This window comes from Taeniopygia guttata, chromosome 3 (assembly GCF_048771995.1).
Source record: "Taeniopygia guttata chromosome 3, bTaeGut7.mat, whole genome shotgun sequence".
Classification (NCBI taxonomy): Eukaryota; Metazoa; Chordata; class Aves; order Passeriformes; family Estrildidae; genus Taeniopygia; species Taeniopygia guttata.
Genome location: NC_133027.1, coordinates 58,341,663 through 58,352,713, shown reverse-complemented (window position 1 = coordinate 58,352,713; position 11,051 = coordinate 58,341,663). Strand labels below are relative to the sequence as shown.

Below are 11,051 nucleotides of genomic sequence, written 5' to 3'. Positions count from 1 at the left end.
GAGGCGGTGGGAGGGGGCCGGCCCTGCCCCGGCCCTGCCCCTGTCGCTGTCCCTGCCCCTGTCACTGTCACTGTCCCTGCCCCTGGCCGGGCAGCGCCGCGGCCGGGAGGTCCCGCGTTCGGCGTTGCGGAATAAGGCGCGAATACGGAGCTGCGCTACAGGAGCCCGTCACGCTGAGTAGGCGAATGCAGCCTCTGAAAGCACTAAGAGAAGTACCCGTGTGGACAGTGTTAATAATTGAGCTGTTGGTGGAACGACCAGCGTGTGTCGTGAGGCTCCCGTGAGGCGCCTGCTGCTGTCACCCGCTCTGCGTGGAGAGGGTCGTAGGGCCGGAGCGATACCGCTGAGTCCTCAGCACCACTCTTTAGGAAAAGGTTTGGAAAGCAAAAGCAGGCAGAGCACTCCAGGAGGGAGCAGAGAGTCGTCGGGAAGGAAGAAAGCACGAGGTAAAGTTTTCAAGAACTAAAGATCATCATTCTAAAAAAGAGGAAGCAAAGTGGAACTTAGTAGTGGCAGTCAAAACCATGGAAGTCTCAGGTAAAGAAAAAGAAAAGCTAGACCACCAAGTTCTCTGTGGATTTGAAGATAACAAGTGTTTTATTTGGAACAAGAAGGATTGCCATCACCTATTAGGAAAAAATGGTAGGCGTGGTAAATAGATGAACACCTTGTGTAGAGAGATTTTATCACTGCCATAAATTAGCTGTCCTGTTGAAGCAATCTTTAGCCTGATTTTATGGCTCCCTATCGGTTGATAATGAACATGAATCATAAAACCCACAGAAACTTACTTTGAATGCAGTTCTCATTCATGAGACACTGATGCAAACATCTGGTACAAGGAACAAGGCATTGGAAAATGAGGCCTAAGAGAGTCATATATTGTGAAGTATGTTTCACACTTCCAGGAAACCCTCAAATATGCAATCCCTAAACACATTTATCATCAGCAGTTCCTACTGTTTCAGAGATTGCAAAAACCAGAGCTGACTAATTGCCTTTGTAATATCCGCAGATATCAGTACTAGAAGAAGGGATAAAAACTGACATCTTAATTTCTACCACCTCTCTTCACTATCCCCTAGTTTACCTAATTTCTCGCATACTCGTCCTCAAGATTTTTTTTTTTAATCTGTTGTGTTTGGTAACCTGAAAACAATAGGTAAAGGATCTGTTCACTGTGCTGCCTCATAAGGCAGAGAACTATGAGGTAAGTGAGCTCCCCAACACGGCCTTTTGCTGCCTCTCCTGACGGCTGCGGGAGCGTGTTCGGGGATATGAGGGTTGTCAGAATGCAGCTCTTGTCAGTACTTGCATTCATTTGCATGTGCTGGTGGGAGGAAGTTTAAATTACCAAAATTCCTAACTATGAGTTGCATTCTCTAGAACTCAGAGTGGGGGTTGTCTTCTAGCAGGAGAATAATACAGTGTTTTTTGTAATAGATTGATTACCTCAAATGTTTACAAAATGTACCAGGGGCATAATAATTAATGTTTTTTGGGTACTTTAAAATGGAGAGAAGCAAAGATCCCTAATCTGCAGAATTTATAGATTCAGCAAAATTCAAGCTGGGTTCTGAGCTGACCTTGAGGAGTTTAGCATCTCACTGAAATTGAATAGTAGATGAATGCCTTTCCATTTTTGACTATCTCTGCTTGCAAGCTGCCTGGTAAACTACCTATCAAGCAGTGCTTTCCTTCTGTTTCTGTCCCCATCGTTCTTTCCTTTTTCTTTCCTTTTTTTCCACCCTCTTTTCTTCAATCCTCTTTCTTACTCTTTTTTATTCTCCTGGAACTTAATTAAAAACTTCAAAAATTATGGACTAATAGTGCTTTCAAGTATTTCTGTTTTCCTCAAATTTCAAAGCTTTCATTAGTCTTACAGCATAACAGACGTCATAACAGTTTTATTTAATGTAAATGGTAAAATTCCTTGCAATAACTAAATAACTTAGGATCTGTTTCACAGGTGAACTGTCCCTCGGTGAAGGTGGAGCTACTCAGTGCTAGAAAAAGCTGGGAGCATAACAGGGCTTTTCTCTTGGGCTCAGCTGCTCTTAGGCTTCTCCATTCTGCCAGTAAACATGTCCTGACATTTTAAACTATTATTAGAATATGTAACAATTTTGAATATGTGGTATTGAGAGTGACTACTTCCTGAGCTGTTGTGTGCCAGAAGTGGTATATTTCATTGGGTTTTTATTTAAGTTGGAAGTAATGTCTTTGACCTTTCTAAGTAATTATAAAGCCGTTTTTCCTTTGAAACTTCATTGCAGGCATGGGTTATTAGGAGACAGAAGCCAGTGTAAAGAAGAAGTAAATTAGGATTTAGGGTTTTTTATGACTAAGAAGAGTGATAAAAGCCTGCTCTTAGTAGCATGTTTTCTTACTGACGTGCAAAGTAAAAGTACTTAGAGTAGCAAGTAAATAGTTAAATTTCAGGCTTGCATGAGACTAATGTACCATTTACATTTCTCCTAAAGTTTCAGAATAATAAATTTAACGTGTGCTATAGTGCTTTCTTCTGTCGATAACTGCCATATGGATGGCTTAAAACCAGCCTTGAATCAATTCTGGATTGACATACAGGCTGGGAATAAGCTCACAAGAACAATACAACAGTGTCAACCACTCGGTGACAGCACAAACAGCTTTGAGAACTAGAACAATGTGGAGGCAGAACACAATGCCCTGCAGTGCAGATCTTGGCCCCAGGACCAGCCCACTATGTTTCCAGGACCATGCTGCAGCAATATAGCATTGAAAAGTAAATTCCCTGCTTGGCTGTTTTAAAAGGTGCTATTATATCTGCTGCTACTTTTACTAGTACTTAAAGAAGAGATCCTGCTCTCACCAACCTACACACACCTCTGCACTCCCATCTCCTGCTTCCCCCTTTCCCCTTTGCTGGTTCCATTTTACTGCGCAGTGAGTCAGTTCAGGTCACTAATCTGGCAGAAAACAAATTCAGCGATAAAAAAAGAGAAATAGTTTTTCAGCAGATTAGTGACTTGGACAAACTCATTATGTGATGAGTACCAGAGCATGATCTGGAAAGAAGCGAAGACAGTGGCCTGAAGTAGAAGTTCTCTACACTGGGAAGCAGAATACCTTATTTTGAAGGCAGCAAGCCTGCTTAGGTGAGTTCAGCTGTAACACATAAGCCCAAAGACATGCTACATGTGTACATGTAGCTACACGTACGTGTACATGTGCTGCACTACTTGTAGTGCATGTACACTACAGGAAGGGAATAAATTCTGTTTGCTTGTCTGTCCTTTCAGAGGTGCTCACAATACTACACATCATGTTGTGACCGTGTACTCACAATAAATATTTGGACTGTTAGTTGTTTTGAAACCCTCTAATTAGTATCTGTGAGACTGGGTAAAATAAGCACACATTTCCCGTTTCTCAGGAGACTGCCAGAATTATGGTGATTTCCTGTTGCCCCTCAGTGTGCACCACACTCAAAATCTGTGTGATCCACATCAAAATGTGTACTCTGCCATAGGAGGTTGCTCCTGGGGTGGCGTGGGTGTGTGTCTTTCATTTTGCACATCCCCTCCAGGACAGGCTCCCTAGCAGCCTACTCACAGCATTGTCCACAAAGTCAGATTCGTTACCTGATGTACAACAAGCCTATAGTTACACACTCAAAGGAGGTGCCCTACTTTAATTGATAGAAGATATGTCCTGCCTAGGAGGTGGAGAACAACTCTGAAAAGGGTGTGTTCTATTAAAAACATTATAGTATTGTAAGTAAGCACCATCTGTTTTACTTGAGAGGTGACCAGTTTAGGACTAGGCAGTCTCATAAAAAGCAGTTATTCATTTTATTCTAGTGAGTATGATCCTGAATGAGAGGGGGGCCATCCATATCACCATCACCGTCATCTCATTCCACAGGAGTGCAAATCCTGTTGGATGCTATTTAAGGCAGGGAATAGGATAAAATCCTTTCCTTCTCTGTGAAGCAGTCCAGTGGCAGTGTCCTGCACTGTAGCTGTGACACTGCAGCTGATTTATTTTCAGCTAGTGGGATTGAATTTTTTTTTTTGTGTTCTCATGGAATGCATCTGAACATTGCCATGCATATCTATGTAGAGAAGATGCATATTTGGAAAGGAAATTTAACATTTACATAGATGTCAGCAGCTAAATTTTTTTTTTTTTTGTATTTTGCAAACCAACTGCTGTGATGCAGAGCACAGTAAGCTATTAAAGCTCATTGTGTGTAAGCAGGACTAATATTTTGTTTTCAACTTCATATGATTGTTGTGAAGCTGCATAAGTAAAAAGAATATTGAGTTCCTAAATGCAGACTTTTGTTAAGTGTATACTTAATTTTCTTGACAGTCAGCACAAAAATAATAAGTACAATAATTGTCTTGTAAAAAGCATATGAAATGTGAAACTGAGGTGCTCTGGATGCTGTTAGGAAAAAACGGGGGACATAAGTAGTTTGGGAATTAAGGTAAAGCTTCTCTGCGTGGGAATTGATTGTTTCTCCTTGTTCTGACCACATCACTCCTGCTGCACCTGAAATCTGTTCAGAGGCACAGAGCAGCCAGTTATTTCTCCCCTTGCTGTGACCTGTGCAGTCAAAAGCTGCCTTTTTGGTGCAACAGAAAACAGCTCTTGCAGAAGCACACAGTACTGAGACCAGTACTTATGTTGGGAAATTCAGCTTTCTCCCACCACCTGTCAGTCTACCTTTTTGTTTGAATATTGTCTGCTCCTGAATGTTCTCGTTTCCAAACTGATGGAAGCATGAGTCTCCATAGAGCAAAGTACTTAGCAGTAGACCTGGTTAGAAGCTTTTTAGATGGAAGTCAGAGGGAGATTTGTGTTTATTTATTTAGGACTTCTGTGGTCTTAGCAGAAAGTGACAGCAGTCTCAGCAACAGAAAATCACAACGACTCTGGCAGTCTCCTGAGAAATGGGAAATGCAGGGTAGGGCCTGCTTTCCCAGGTTCCAACAAGAATCCTAATGGGAATCTACTAGAAAAAGGGATCATGTTGCCGAAGTCCCAGTGGTCTGGTAGCAGTGGCAGTGCTGCTCAGACTCTGCAGAGCCCTGGATGGAAGCACCAAGTGCACTGTCAGTGTTGCCTGGTGTGCCTTTGGGGTGTGTATGTACAGAGGGCTGGGAGCCAGCGTACTGGGAGATGGACACTAGGGACTAGTATCTGGGGTTTGATGCTCATAAAACAAACACTGACGGAGGCAGACCAGGAAGAATAAGAAAAGCATTATGGACTGAAGCAAGATTCTTTATTTCAGTGTGATACAAAGAAATGGGAGTTACTTTGCTTTGACTGACAGTATCGAAACTAAAAAAACAAAGCAGATAAAATACATTTGTGTAGTACTAGGAATCCTTGGATATCAAAGCAATGAAAAATTACAGCTATTATGCTTCAGAATTCAAATAAATATTTACATATCTTTAAACTAATGCATTACTGCCTTGATTTATGTTATATCACTGGTAACTTAGTTTCCAGCAGTATAATGCTGTCTTAGCCATCAGTCCTTTAGCCAGTGATTTATGTTTAAAATGCATTGATACCAAAGTAACACTCTATACCAAGCCAGCTCTCCAAAATGCCAGCAAAATCAGTCTCTTTTTTTTTTCCTCCAAAAGAATGAATTTGATCCGTTTTGTTAATTACATTGACCTTTGATTATTTGTAGTAATATTGTAAATATTGGGCCCAGTTCACAATCAAGTAGTATGAACTTGTTGAATTAAGGTTATGAGAAAGTATTTTTTAAAGAAAAAAAAAGATTGCTACACCAAACATAATGGCTGCTCAGGATTTGACTTTTTCAATTACAGGAATGTTTTTCAGCTTCAGTTTGTTTTCCTGTTAGATGTAGATGATGTTTTTCAGGTAATTTTTTTTCTATTAGATGTAGATTATTTATATTTATGAAGCTACCAAAGCAGACTGACATAGTGGTTTTCAGCAGAGTCAATACATTTACTGATTCAGGGATGCTTTTCTAATAAATAAACATTAATTACACAGGTATTGCTGTGAACCAAGCCAGTTGTCCAAAGGAAGCACATTTCTTGCCTAATTAAAAGTCTTTATGTAGGAATATGTTTTTATAAAATAATAAATAAATTAAAAAATAATCAAATAGCTGCTGTGCAAGTTATTAAAATCATGTGCCTTCCTGCTCACACTTTGTACCAACACACAAAAAAAAAGCAGTAAAATGTAGCGCCATTTAGAAAATAATGTGTAAAAAAGGTAAGTATTTCCTAGCACTGTGCTGGGACATCTTTCTTCCTTTGGTGGGGAAGAAGATAAAGGTGTGAGTAATGTAATAGCTTCCCTCTCATGCAAGTGTTCAAAGAAAATCAACAGATACTTTCACAGGTGCATTTGGGGGAAAAGATGGTCTTTTTTTTGCATTTATAGTCTTCTCCCAAACTATAGTGGATAAAGACTGTGTAAAACTTCAGTTCTGCTATAAGTTATGGGTTTGGCCTGCTTTTTCAAGGCAAACTCAATGAGTGTCTCCTAAAATCATGTTGAAAAGGAACATCTTTATTAAAGTGTTTGTGTAGTGTGTCATGGTTTTCAACAGCCTTTCCAGAACAGCGTTTCCAGTGACTGCAGTTGTTAATGCTGCTGAGCGGTCCTTTTCTCATGATTTGGAAGTGGTGAGCTTTAGCCACAGCACAATCTCCAAGCTCCCCCCTGTGGCACCACAAATTTTGTTGTGCAAGGAACACACTTTGCTTTGAGGAATTTATAAGAAAGAACTCTGAACTTTGAGAAAGTACTTGAGCCTATGCTGGAATGATTTGGATACAGCTCATCCTCCTGAGCAGACCTCTGCATCAGAGCAGGTAAGCCCAGGGGTTTGCTAGTGTAGCTGGGTCTAGCTTAAGTTCTTTTGAGTAGAGGTGAGGTGACAAACTGGGGAAGCATGATTGAAGGAGGATGTGTGCCACATCATTATTTAAGTGTATTTTCTTTTTAAACAGTAAAGTCTTGTAGACCTTCAAGCCTTAATTTGATTTCCTCTGCTGTTATTGTAGCCACTGGATTTGTGTTTAGTTTCCCCACAAAAGTAAGAACAAAACCGGGTCACTCATCTTCACAGCCGGTCTCCTGTTATTAATATTCTAAATAGTACATTTTATGTTCAGCTATATCTAAGAGAAAAGTAATTTACTGGCCAAAAATAGACACTCACCTGATCATCACTACCTGCTGCCTTCTCCCAGTAAAAGGGGAGCAGTTCTTGGACTGAGAGATAGCAGTCATCCTGTGTGAAGAGAAGTGTGTTTCATTTGATGTTTTCTTTTGCTGTATGAGGGTAGCACAGGGTGCAATACATTTTATGTTCTGTTTCACAGCATCTTCTCTTGACAGCAGTGGATGTGGAACTTTGAAAGCCACATTACGGACAGAAGTAAAATGTAATGGTCCAAACCATGGTCTTCCTAAGCAAGATATAGTGGCCAGCTGTTTCCATTTGTGTTGACAGATCTTCATGCCTCATTCCACATGGAAAGTAGACCTGACTATTGTAGAGCCTTTCCCTTGAAGAGAAGAATTTTCAGTTTCTCTCCAATAGGACTAATAGATGAAAGCATTACCATATTCTTATAATCCTTATTCTTGGTATTGATGAGTGACTTTAAAATTTCTGAGACAACATAGGTGACTTTACAATAAGAGAACAGGATCTTGCTGTCTTTCCATTTGGTTCTTCCTTCCAACTTCTTTCAGTGGGGTTATTCGAGAACATTTCTCATCTCTAGTTCCATCAGAACTAGAGCAGTGTCTTTCTGAGTTTGAGCTGCTAGGTATTAAAGACTTTGAAAAAATGTGCCAAAAGGAGCTGGGACTCTCTTTCATCTTTATTTATGGCCATACAAAAATTACAGATTATGTTTCTATAGCTTGCCTTACTTCAGAGACACTGCACTGAGTCTAACAGTAGTTGCTGTAATTTATGTGGGAAAAAATACATTGATATGATTTTAGCTTAATGTGGTATCTCTAGATCAGGTTTTAAAATCTGTGCCTTAGGTCCTTCAGTAAATAAGAGATTTCAGAAATTGATGCTTTTTCCTCTTGGTTAGCACAAGTTAGAGAAAAGCCTCTTTTCAGAGGGTGAAAAGCACCTTCTTGGGCCATCGCCCTGTTTCTTCCTGTTCTCTCACAACTTGCTAGTGTCATCCCATGATTCAGCCTGTGGTTATGATCAGACTAGTTTTGATTTGTGTATGCTCGCTGCCACTGCTGAGAAGAGAGAGAAAACTGCTTAAAATAAAAAGTCTATTTTATAGCATGACAGTTTATATCAAATGAAGAAAATGGAATTGAACATGATAAAACTACCTGATGCCTTTCAAAAAACACTATGATGCCTTTTAAAACTAATTTTCTGACACTTTGTTGAAGTGAATTATCCTGAAGAATCAAGTATTTTTCTATTTTAATTGTATTGTCGTCAAAATTCTTGTTTTAACTTGACCCGGGGCGTTGTCTCTCCCTGCATTTTAGTCATTCACCAGATGGTGGGGCTTAAGGTATTGTTAGTGAACTAGAACTAAAGGAATTTCACAAAGTCCTTTAGATTGGAGAGTTTGGAATGTGTATTCTCTCCTCCCTGTTTTGCAGAGGAAATCACGGATCAGCATGACAGCTCCTCAGGCCGTAGCACCTCACACTGAGGAATCTTAGTGGTCCCAGACTGTCTGGTACCAGCCTAATCTAATTAAGCCAAAATATCATCACCTACGACACATCAAAGAACAGAATCATGCCAAAAATGAGGATCATTGTGCCCCTGAAGATAGTGATGTTCTTTGGGATTTCTGGGAAACTAATGAATGCGAGAGAGAGGAGTGTTTGCCTCATGTTTCTGTCCAGGCCCACAGGCGCCGGTGTTACAGAATGATAGAACAGTTTAGGTTGGAAGGGTCCTTAAAGATCACCCAGTTCCAGCTCCCTTGTCATAGGCAGGGACACCTTCCACTAGACCAGGCTGCTCAAAACCCTGTTCAACCTGGCCTTGACTTGTGTCCCCATGGGCCAGAAGCTGCTCAGCTTGATTCCTGTGTGGGGGCTTGCAATGCTGGGCCCCCACACACCTCTTGGCGATCTTAAGCTCATGCGAGCTCCTGGGGAAGGCTCTCTCTGGCACCCAAACCACTGCTGCCTTGACATGGAGTTAATTTGTCAGCTGCAATCATTGCACTGCAGTAACAGGAAGCCTTTTGGACAGCAGGGACCCAAACCCCACTGTGTCTCGGGGACAAGTGTCTCAGATGTTGAACCTGAATCCACTGTGAGGCCATGACAGAGCAGCAGGGGTACATAAGGGTGTCCGCAGTGACCTATTACTAGGATGCTGCACATCAATGGGCCACGTGGAAAAGAGTGTTCTCATGGCTTTCTGCTTATATACACAAGTTGCTTACATCCAGTCTGGATCATGCTAGGTCATGTTTAGAAGCTAACTGGAAGCTGGACAGATTTGTCTGTCTGCTTTATGGATGTACTCAGGATTAAGACTTCATACTGAACAGTACTTGACTAAAAACATAGCATCTCCCTTAGCTTTCCTCAGCTTTAGCTTGGGAGGAAGGATAGCTGCCTTCTATGTATGATGCAGGGAGTGTTTGACTCAGAGTAGCCATTGTTCATGCTCTTTTCTGGGTCAGAAAGATACAATTTGGGTCCAGTTACCTTTGGTGGAAGTTCATGTAGATCATGTTCCTAGATGACGTGGATGGGATGAGATTTTTGACCCCTTACCCTTATGTGAGCTTTCTACTGAAACTGATCAGAGTAGCTGCTCTTTGTAGTGGCTACTCATGTCACAGCACCAGTAATGTCTTTTTTTGGGTAAAACCAAAGTTTCACCTAGATCCTGTCATTGTCAGCGTCCTGTCTTTGGGAATGGCCAAAGGCTGATGCCCAGGAAAGAGGAGGAGAATAGAGCAAATGTATAACAATTGTTCTCTACAGTACTTCTCTGATCAGCAATGATTTCCAGCTGATGGATTCATTGAATTAGAGATGATCCTTTATGTTCAATTGCTCTTTTAGAGACTTGGAACAATTCTAGTGAGCAGTTTTCCCAGACCCTGATAGTCCTAAGGCTAAATACCCATCACCTCAACTAAGGAGTTGTAATGGACCCACTGGAAATCAGTGTTGAATGTAACAGATTCCCTTGGTTAGCCGTCCAGGTGCTGACAACACTGACTAGTGAAGGTTCCGTTCCTTCAATTTTACACCGTTCCAATGAATGGTGGAAAATCATTTGCTCAAGATAGCAAATCCCAAGAAGGGTGGCAAAAATTTTGACCCATTGACCCAAAATAAGTGGTTCAGTGTCCTCATGAAAAATAAATGAAAAATAGTTTTCTGCCTATTTTATTTCAAAACAATAGACTTATCTCTGTTTCAATTATATGTCCTTTTTGAACAGTGCAGATAAGTTCTGATGTGTATTCAAAACATTAATCTCTTTCTTATCCTGAAAAACAATCAATAGGCTCAAAGGACTATTGGCACCTAGCAGAAGTGAGGTTAACAAGGCCAGCCCACTTGCTCAGGAAGTTTTTGAGACAAATCTGAAACACAGTGTTCGTGTCTGGCAACAAAGAATAAATGAAGTGTTTTCCTTAGCTCTTAAAATGCATTTAAATGCCAGCATTCTCATAGGGAAAATTGGCTTCTCAAAAGAATTTGCATCAAATGATCTTTGTACACTCTTCTTTAAAAAAAAGAATTGATTGGCATTTATTTTCATAATCACTGTGCCAAATATTCCAAGTATGAGGAAATACTGAATTCTGCATCTGACTTGCAGCAGCAGATTTGCTCCAGACAGCCTCATCTCCCAGAAAATTGATGGCTGTTCCCCTTGCAGGGCAGCTTGGATGGGGTGCTGCCACCCATCTTAGCCCTTGCTCTGAGGCACAGCTGCTATAGACCTTGTTTGTTCTGGTGCTGCCAGAGTCCAACAGGGGTGGTATGGTTCTGCCAGGTTTCATACAGCA

General features: G+C 41.0%; 1 long non-coding RNA gene across 1 annotated transcript; it reads left to right on the top strand.

Annotated features, from left to right (window-relative positions):
* Positions 1 to 22: 22 nt before the first annotated feature.
* LOC121469715 (uncharacterized) lies at positions 23 to 6,592 on the top strand. The gene is made up of 2 exons (XR_012055060.1): positions 23 to 1,210; positions 1,970 to 6,592. It is a non-coding gene; the product is annotated as an uncharacterized lncRNA (long non-coding RNA).
* Positions 6,593 to 11,051: the final 4,459 nt, after the last annotated feature.